The sequence below is a fragment of the Corapipo altera genome, unplaced genomic scaffold, assembly GCF_003945725.1.
Source record: "Corapipo altera isolate COAL_440 unplaced genomic scaffold, ASM394572v1 46, whole genome shotgun sequence".
Taxonomy (NCBI): domain Eukaryota; kingdom Metazoa; phylum Chordata; class Aves; order Passeriformes; family Pipridae; genus Corapipo; species Corapipo altera.
The window spans coordinates 10,906,841-10,918,020 of NW_020884883.1; positions in this window are offsets into that span (position 1 = coordinate 10,906,841).

Sequence of the window (11,180 nt, forward strand, 5' to 3'; positions counted from 1 at the left end):
TATGTTTCTGCATATTTTACTGAACTAATGTGTTCTGAATAAAATGAATTTTTGAACTTGGGAAAGCTGAGGTGGAAGGCTGAGGGTTGAAGGTGTGAAAAACATGCCAGCTCTACAATACAGAAAAGACAAAGAAAAGAGAATGAATTAGGAAACAGGAATTGAGTCTGATCCTCATCTCTCCGTTGAAATTGAACTATGTGTGTGGTAGAGTTGGGATTTAATTTAAGAATAAAATATTGACATTTAGAGCACTTTTTGGTTGTCGGTGAATAAATGCTCGTCATTTAAATCAGAGAGGCATGTTGCTCTTGGATGTGCAAGAGGTTTGCACAAACTTAGTACATGTGATATAACTATTGTAGGAGACATGAATCTTTGGATCTGCAGCTAAAAGCTGTGCAAAAGATTTTATCTTAAATGGTACTAAATGTCTATGTAGGGAAAATTAACTGTATGTTAGAGTCAACTTTAAGTTGAATTCAAGTTTCCCAGGTCTCTCTTGTCCTCCATGGACCCTCAGGTATCCAACATTTTTGCAAATACTTGCACATAACCACCTACTGTTCAGTTCACTGGATCCTTTGCAATATCATAAGATCCCAAAATAATCCATATGGGGCTGGTAGATATGACACAAAAGCAGTGGGAGACACCTGACCTTTTCAAGAGCAGCAGGATGCCAGGAAGCTCATCCTACAATGTATCAAATGGCACTTCATGCTTGAATCAAAAACTGAATCAAGCCCCTGCTGTTTAGCAGGTTTTGGTTGAGTTTCAGTAGGATTACCTGTATAAGCCTGTATCCAGCACTAAGGAATTTTCTATAATCTTTTCTCCTGAAATCGCACTTAGTTTGGAGAATTTAGAAATAATTTCCATAATAATTTCTGTTGCATATATTGCTTTCCCATTCTTCTACATACTTTAAGTGTATTAATTCTTCTGTGAGTTATTATTATTCATTTTTCTAAAGAAAAAATATTAATGATCAAATAGATTTAATATATATTTTAGACAAATAACTCTTAATTTTAAATTCCTCACTCAGCATTTATGAAAATTGAATAAATACCTGGTAATTATCCAAAAATGTTTCAAATATGCACCAATGCATAGCTTAGAACAAGTTATTTGCAAAAATAGATATACATAAAAATAATGTAGAGTTTTTTTCTTTCTCTTTGATCAGATTTTCCTTTATAATTAAATGCAAACTTGAAACCCTAGAGAACATAAAAATCTTCATTTTTAGCAGTCACGGGAAATAGGAAAGAGGTGAATCATTGATTAATGTTAAAAAACACTATGCAAATGTATTATTATAATCAGAAAACAGGACTGATTCACCTACTTCATTTGAACCTCTTGGGTTCAAATAAATGCTAAGTCTTTGTCTTTTAATATTGCATTAACAGCAGGAGTCCTTTTCTTGGGAAAATATCAAAACTGATGTAGCCTCTGATTTTTAATGGCAATTACTGTTGTTAAAAAAACAGTATTTACAGTATGAAAAATATTGCACCCTAATCAATTTTCATGGTTGAAACAAATTTTAAGAAACTATGATTAATTACAGTCTTTCAGTTAAAATTACGGCATTTGCATTTGAGAGAGAGTATCATCTATGCAAAGGGTGACAAGTCCTTAAAAGTCACTTTCAGTTGTGAAGAAGTGCGTTAGTATGTTGAAATATGAACAAATGAGATCCCTTAATGCTTTGTTAGATAAATGTACATAAATTAAATGCTTTTTCTCATACTGTATACATGAACTGAACTACATAAGATTCTTAATGTAGTCATTCCTACTTCTAAACAACAAGTAGTCACTTTAAAGAAAAAGTGAAGCAGTTATATTCCTCAGATCTAACAGTGTTGCCTTCCCACTAAGCAGCTGGTTTTTTTGTTTGTTTTTCTCTTCATCCTCCCCCATTTTTTTCCTTTACAAGACATTTAAGCAAAAGATTGAAATTCATCATCATGACATTGATAGCAGAGAAAAATTCTCAATTTTTTTTCAAGTGATTAATTTCTTTTTACGGCAAGATTGGAACCACTGCATATTTATCCTACAGTATTCCTTAGATACAGGGAGGTCAAAGATGACATAAAAACTTAGAGGTAGTGCAACTTCAGATGAAAAGTTCACAGAGGGTGGCTTTGAAAGGAATTTCAAGAGATTACCTAATTCATCCTCTTCAAGGCAAGACCACATATACCTATATTGTTCTTCCCAACTATTTAACTAAACTGTTAAATGAGATTAGTTTAGGATTGTCATTTCAGTCTTTCAAGGGTGACACACCGATAACTCCTGAGAATGGAGTTATAACTCTATTTTTTTATATTTTCTTATATTTGGTTTGTTACTTTGAAATTTAGACTGCCAGGAGATTATAAAAAATACATGAAGATTAGGGAAATTCAGGAGATAAATTCTGTTAAATTATGTTTTATGCCAGAAATTCTACGGGCACCAGAAAGAATTTGTGATAAAATTTGGATTTCTCTGTTTAGTCTTCAAAAAGAGTGAGATGGAGAATTTTCTATGCTGCTGTTGAAAAATGGTAAAAGTATGATGAAATAGTTGGTAAACAAAAACAAAGTATGGGCCTCTCCCATTTCTCACTACACTGGGCAGCTTTAAGTGCTTTCTCGTGTAAATTTAAATAGGACCATTCAAGACCTGTTATTTGGAAAACTGTCCTGTTTACCCAACTCTGAATCAAACCCCTTCATCTCTAATGGAATTTATGTTTATATAACCATATTAACAGGGAAAGATTCTCTAAAGGTAATTTCCTCTTTTCAAATTACCCATTCACAAAACAAAGGGAGGCAAAATTCTCAGTGAGCTACAGCACTGACTGCACATTACCCATGTAACTTGTATTTGTATCCCTTTTGCAGGAAACAATCTGTGACATTTTGCTTTTACTGAAAATACTTTCTATATGCTTCACAATTAAGTAGGAATTAAACAAATTAGATCTATAGATGTGTTTTTAAATTCTAGAGCAATTACTTCAGAAAACTAGAGAGTCATCCTGAGAATGAGATTCTTTGTAAACACATTTTAAACCGCACTAATAAACCAGTAACAGAAATTTCTCATATTCTTCAGATAGTCAGCATAAGCTGAATTAGACACATTTGAAAGAAAAGCCAAACTTTCAGATGGAGATTGCTTAGAGTATTAAGGCTCCCTAACTCCTTTCTGCTTATGTCTATTCATGTCTGTCAATATTCAGTTTGATTTCAATGCATGGAACTGGTCCTGCATGAGTGGATAAATATTGGTCTAAATATTTTCAAGATTAAAACATTAAGGAACAAAATAACAGAAAATGCAGAAAGCATAGGGTAGGTTTTTATGGACACTTTTCAGGATGGGGAAGAGTCACCAATGAGTCCAACGAGGACGGCTTTTGAGGCCAGTTTTACACCTTTTCTATCTCTGAACTGAAAGAGGGAGTAATAAATTAATATACAAGTTTCAGGATGATATTAAGATCTTTAGGTGTTCAGATGTCATGCCTAGGTTTAAGAACTCCAGAAGGACTTCATAAAAACAACTGAATGCTCAAAAAGGTGGCAGATGTGGTTCAGTGTGAATAAAGGTAAAGTAATGCATGGAAAAATTACATACATCATGCATGTGTAAAACTGAACTGACAATTACTCTTGGAGATATTAGTGATTATTTAAATTTTGTTGACAAACCAAAGTGTACTAGAGTTTCAGCTTCTGATAAGAACATTAAAAGACACAAATGTTGTGGGTTAACCCTGGTAGGTAGCTCAGCCTCACACTCACCACCTTCCCCCTGAGGCATGTGGGAGAGAATTAAGTCAAAGTGAGAAAACTCAAGGGTTAAGATGAAGACAGTGTGGTAGGTAAGATAAAAAACCATATGCACAACAGAAGTAAAATGAAGAATTCATTCACCACTTCCCATGGACAGGCAGGAGCTCAATCATGCCCAGGAAAGCAGGGCGCTGTTACATGTAACAATGACGTGGAAAGACAACATCACTCTGAACATTCACCCCTTTCTTCTTCTTCCCCCAGCTCTGTATGCTGAGCCTGATGCCATATGGTCTGGGATATCCCTTGGGTCTGTTGGGGTCAGCTGTCCTGGCTGTGTTGCCTCCCAACTCCCTGTGCAGCCCCAGCCTCCTCACTGACAGGGGGTGAACACATTGATGTTGTGCAAACACCGTTCATCAATAGTTAAAACTTAGGTGTGTTGTCAGCATTGCTTTGGTCACAAACACAGTACTATGTGTTCAAGTGTTACTATGAAGAAAATTAACTCTATCCCATTATGGTGGGTTGACTTTGGCTGGATGCCAGGTGCCCACCAAGCCACTCTACCACTCTCCATCCCGGTTGGACAGGGGAGAGAGAATAAGGTGGAAAACTACTCGTAGGTTGAGATAAGGCAGTTTACTAAAGCAAAAATGAAAGTTCGTGTGTGCACAAGCAAAGAGAAAAAAAAAAGTTTTATTTTCTATTTCCCATCAGCAAGCAGTGTCCGGCCACTTCCTGGGAAGCAGGGCTTCAGCAACATGTAGTGGTTGCTCTAGAAGGTAAACATTGTAAATAGCAAATGACCCCCTTTCCTCCTCCTTTCCTTAGCTTTTATATCTGAGCTGACATCATATGGTACGGAATATCCCTTTAGTTAGTTTATGTCAACTGTCCTAGTTGTGTCCCCTCACAGGATCTTGCTCATCCCCAGCCCCTTGATAGGTGACGAATGTTGAGAGACAATGCTGATACTGTGCCAGCACTGCCCAGCAGTAGCCAAAACACTGGTGTCTTATCAATACACTTCTAGATACCAATGCAAAGCAGAGCACTGTGAGGGCTGCTATGGGGAAATGAACCCCATTTCAGCCAGACCAAATATACCTATCCAAAACCAATACAATAAGGCACTGTTTCTATCCTAAATAATCTATAATCTAGATAGAAAGTAATGCAAGTGACCTTTGTGTGAGAAAATAGTTTGAGCTAACAAAAAAGCAAAAGTAAAAGTTGAAAGTAGGACAGAAAACATAAACATCAGTGTTTGGTTTTTCTATTTAATCACCAGTAAGGAAGCAAAGGTAGACATAGTTCAGTAAAAGTAAAACTAAAAAAGTTATTGAAAGAATAATACTTTATTTTCAAAAAATTAACTTTTCACCAAAGACAATTTTGATGTTAATGAACAGCATTGTGGAAAAGTAGATGTTTTTCTATTTTGCATTTTGTTCTCAAGTGTATAGAAAAAATCTCAAACCAAGTGCCATGTGCCAACATTTCAATCTGCTTCTTTTATGGTGTTCATGCAAAATCTCTAGTTGCCAATTTTGCACAAAAAGAACATTTGCACACGCACATTTTATGCTTGATTTTGCAGTTAGATTTTTGAAACACACTAGGGTCTGATTAAAAATTCACACAAGTCAAAAGGAAACTTTCCATTTGATTCCCATAAGACGATCAGACACAAAAAGGAGACCAGATGAAATTTTGTCCTGTATAATTTAGATGAATGTTTATGTTGTCTTTCTAGTATTTCATTTGTAATTTGTGACAGTATTAAAGGCCTAAAGTGTTCTTTTTCCAAAGGACACTTCTTATCAAAGAGCTCTTTTTAAGTACTGGAAAGGAAAGCAGAAGACATTGCTTTTCTTCCACAGTGTTGGTATCACTTCAGTTGAAGTAGATCACGTTCCCTAAATTTCAAGATATCAGCTTTGTCCCAGCAACACTATGCTGAGCTTCCCCCTTACTCCCCAGATCTAATTTCTTCATATGGCCTGTCCCTGGCTCTGAGCTTATCATTAATTTCATTTCATTTGTTTGTTGATCTGAGTGTATATTTTGATCTACAAGATCTATGACCTTGTAAATCCTGCATTTGTGCTCTTCTGCTATGGTCTGTGGATTTTAAATACTCTGTTTTATGGAACACTAGCTTCTGCAGGCAAATCAACATCAGATTGGTGACATACTATTTGATTCCCACTGGATGGCATGAACTCGTCATTTAAAGACTCTGGATGGTAGAAGTTCTACTGAAATCAACAGTGCAAAAAATACTTGAAGATTTGTATAAAGAAACTAATTTTATGAGTCTGCTCACCATGAAGTGCATTAAAAATTGCAACAAATGCTTTGAAAATGTTACTGGGGCAACGTTACTGGAATACTGTAATTTTGCTGTTGGAAAAAATTGTAGTAATAAAACAGTCAGCAAAGTTATCTTCAAACTTTTGATATCTCTGTTTCTTGTTCTTCTTTATCCACAGCAGTCAAAATATCAGTCACAATATCATTTTCATCCCTAGATGAAATTAACTTTCAAGGATATAAAAATTCCAAAAAAATTTAAAAAATCCAATAAACTCCTATGAATACTATGTAATCATACAGAACAGCACCAAATATCAGGGACGAAATGAATTAAGGGTATATTTACATGACAGATTGCTGCACCATGCACAAATACCCAAATTACAATACAACCAGTCAGCTCAGGTGACAAAAGAAATAGAGAAATTGAATTCCTATCAGCTCTTTTTTGTTTCATTAGTACATCCTCGAGTTTCCTGTTCTCACATGCACATGGGGAGTCAGATTAATTTCGAGTGTCTGGAATGATTTTCTATATTGGGGTTTCATTACCTCAAGATCTCTTCGAGTTGCTTGTTTACATTTATACCATCATTTTGAAAGAAGTGATTTTCCTTTTTGAGATTTCATGAGGTGTATTCCCTGTCTGCGCATAGCATCTGTGGGTCAACATCCTCAATATCGGATCTTCAACTTGTGCAAATCAATGTAGTTTAACTGCTGAATCTCGTGGAAGTATGACAAAACAGCAGAGTAAGATTCAAGAACAACATCACCCGAAAATTTAATTATGAGCCAAATACTAATCCAATACAAACAAAGATTATGCTTGGAGTTTGTTTGTACCAGAAAACTTGTATGAAGAGCTCATCTGCTTTGATCCATCTTAAATTGTTGGAAAAGTGGTAGGAACAGCTCTTATTTAAAACCCCAGAGACAGAAAAAAAAAAAAAAGAAAGAAAGATTAATTAATCTACTGAGATTCTGTCCTTTTGTATATTTTCAAATAAATTAACCTGCCTGCAAGAATTCAGATCAGGGAATTAAAAAAAAAATCTTAAGGAAAACGTTGTCGGAAATCTTTTTAACTTTTCCAACACTGTATGACGTGAGAATTTTCTCAGAAACCAAACTTAGAAATACTGTTTTAGCAAAACAAATCATCAGTAGATGATCTTCTGAGTTTACCTCAGGGAGCAAAAATGTTTCAAATTAATCTTCTAATATATGGCATGAATGCCAAAACACCACCTAGAGAAAATACTAGCTTGAGAGAGACATTGTTCTTGGTAGATACAATTTTAAACTAATCAGTATGTGTTTTGAACTATTGAAATCTGCAATTCCTTCTTATATTCTAAAAATAAGTATGTTTAAGTAATATAGTGTCAAATCTTGTAATTCACTACTAATTACTTCAGGGGACATAGAAATCTTGCTACAAAAAGAAATAAAAATAAAAGCTATTCATAACCTTAAGGTAAGAATATTGAACTAAATCACTGATTATATTCTCCATTTCTGCTATTAGAGGCTAAATATCATTCCCATTTTATTGCTAAGATCAAATAGGAGAATAATTAAGCCAGAATGAACAACCTAAAAAAATTTTCACCATACTAAAAAACTAATTACATGTTATTTTCAATGCTAATTATATCCATTTGAGTTATATCTATAGCTAAGAAATTCTTAACCAAATTCCTTTTTCCCCACCTAACCTGTTCACCCCACAAGCACAAGATGCATTACAATCCTAAAACATTTTCTTCCACACAGCTCTGCTGAAACTTCCAAGATGACACATCTTAGGATGACCTAGATCATAGTCCTGTAGGGGGCAGAGAAAGAACCCTGCAACCCTTCCCTAGAGAGACAAACTGAAATATGTCTCAGCACTGAAGACAGCGCATTAAATTGTCCAGGTGGCTTTAGAGATATAGCACAGCTTATTTTCCTTCTGAAATTCAGTTCAAAGATCATGAAAGGATGTGTGCATGAATGATGAAACATTTTCTCAGTGGATACATTTTTTGCTTGTTAAACTTTCATTTTCTTCACTTTAGGTTGCAAGGAATCATCATCTAAAATACTTCAGTCTCTTCAGTGGCAGCGTTTTTCGACACAGAGTATTTTTTAATTTCAGTCATAATAGAGCAATAGTACAGATGCAATCTGTATGTTTGCAACCTCTTTTACGTTGTAGAGCCATCTTTATTTAAGTTTGTTGCATTATGTGTTAAATGGTTAATTTAATTTGTTGCATGAGAGTTTTCAGCTTTCAGTTCAGCTTAGGGTAGTTGCTTTGCCTATTGACTATGTTGTTCTGCTACACTGAATTAAAGACAGCTTGAAATACTGTTCTTGTACTAATGTTCCCAACTTCTCCTTTAGGGTCTCAGTAATTATTGTTTTGTAATTTAGCAGAATGAAGCAAAACAGATAGAGAAAACCCAAACAAACAAAATCCACTTTAAAATATATTTCAATCAACCATAGAGAGTTCAGTATTCAGTACTCATAGTTTCGGGTCACAACATCTAAAATTCTGTCTTTTTCCAACTCATTTGCTGAATAAAATGAGTAATTTGAAATAAGCCTCACAATAACCTCTATAATAAGTGCAGATCAATCTGACTTGTTGATAACTTAGGATCTGAATTTTGCAAATGCTGCAGTTTACATTCAGGATCAATATCCTCAATGCAAGGACAAAATATTAATATATAGTATGCCAGTGAATCCTAAAATTGTCATACTTCAGGAGTAGGAGGGAACTTAACATAGGGTACAAATATCCCTTTTTTATACACTTGTACTGTTAAATTGGTTGTAGCATTCCACGGTTTGTAGTAAATTCTCTGAGGACCTGATCTTTCTGTAGCTGTGAAAGAATAGGTAGACAAGGCTTTAAATCTCATTACGGTTTATTGTGGCCGTCCATAGCTAATATGGCTTTTCATGTAGTGCTCCTCTGAGAAGTCTTATTATAAAGTTCTCCCTACAGTAATCCAACTACCGTACTGTTTGAATGCTTCAGCTTTACCACAAAGATGAGAAATAATACTGAATTTTTGAGTGTCTGTCAAGCTTTATTAAAATAACAATAATAGACAGGTAGACAGACATAGATAGATAGATAGATAGATAGATTTAAACTAAGAATAAAGAAGGTATGAAATATTTTTTTTACTTTTTTAAATATTCTTTGAAAGTAGCCAGTTAACTATTAATTTGCCCAAATGAGGTAATGTTGTTTTATTTTACTTTGGCTTTCAGATTTGTCAGAATTGTACAACCAATACTGGTCACATCCATATAGTCATTGTTTGATTAAGAGATGGAACCGAAGACTATTGCAGGAGTGGATTTATCAGAGGAGATGGATAATGTTGACCATGACCTTCCTCACCAAACTGAGTTGAGTAAAATAGTGCTTCTTGACAGGGAGAGAGGACATGCTTACGTCATAAACAAAAAGTTGTTGCAACACCTCATGGAATGAGGAGACAGACCAGCCTTACACTGGATCTAGGGCCTCAGGCACCAGCATTACCTCTGCTCCACATTTCACAGTTCAGGAATACAGAGTTTAAGGTTCCATGAGAAGAAGTATCAACACTTGAGTCCCAAGGCAATTTGCCCCAACTAAACATAGAATCTAAAATACTTGGGAGCCATAGCCTGTACTCAGGCTGAATTTAGAAGAAGCAACTTGAATTCACTGTCAAATTCACTGCTGGACTTAATAGTTTAGGTGCAATGCACAGAGTACTGCAGTGTCAGAACCTATATCTGCATTGCTCCCTGTGTAAGTATATGTGCCCAGAGGGAGCTGGAAGAGAGCTCAGAAAACAGCCTACTCGTTTTGAAACCCCATCCTTTATTTTGCTAAAATAATTTTTGATTTAAGATGGTCTAGGGAAATTTAATGGAAGTATGCCAAAAAAACACACTAAACTTCATTAAAGTCACATCTTGCAAGCTGCAGTGAAAGTATACAGGTGAAAGTCATCAAAAGTATTCAGTTTCCTAAAGCTGATTACTTCAAATGTGTGGTTGATTACTATTTCAAAAAAATAAATAGGACAATTAGAGAACACTATTGCTGGACACTTATAAAAAGAGAAGCTGAACAAACAACAAATCAAAATGATCCCATAAAATGCAATATCCTCATACATTTGCTGGTCTAGTAATGTAAACATCATTGAAATTCATGCCAAAAAATTTTGGATGGCTGATGCATTACAAAGAAAAATGAAAAGTAAACAGAATAAATTGCAAACTCTTAAGAATGATAAAAAGCTGCTATCAGGTAAATGAAACAAGTTGATACACCATTAAAAGCACTTTACAAACTCATTTGTGTCATAATAGCAATGTAGCTGGCTGTGTTCCAGGACCTAGGGAAGCAGGCAAATTGCCACAAGTCCTTTTTTTCCACAAACAATACATCCTATCACCTCTCTGAATCATAATCTATCAGTGCCTTTTTTCAGAGCTTTGCCTATGATCTCTAAGTATTCACTTGGTATGGTCCCAGCCCACTGTAAACATGAATTTTACCTCATTTGGCAGGATTTCAGCAAAGGGTGTACATACATTTCTATGGGGAAAACAGTTAACTGCATTCTGCTAGGTCAGACAGCGGCAGATCCTTTGATTGCTGAACCCACTCAAATGATTCTGCGCACATTCTCCATCTATAATCATCTCAGAACATAGAAGTTAAGAGTGGCAACCTTACTTAAATTCAAAGACACACTCTGAGGACTAATTTTTAATACCAAATGTATTAGAATACTTAAAGCTCCGGTCTTCTGAATCTTTCAGTGTGATGGATATTCAGGAGTATTGTGGATAAGAAAAGATGAAAAAATCCTATTGCAGCTCAAAGAGACCAATATAAACCAATTATTTCCCTAGCTGCAACTAAGGGACCAATTAGCAGCAGCTGATATAGAATACTGCAGCCCAGTCAAAAAAGGAATAGCAGCCAGAGGGGTTAGGGTCTATTTTGGAAAAGGGCCTCAAATCATAAATGTA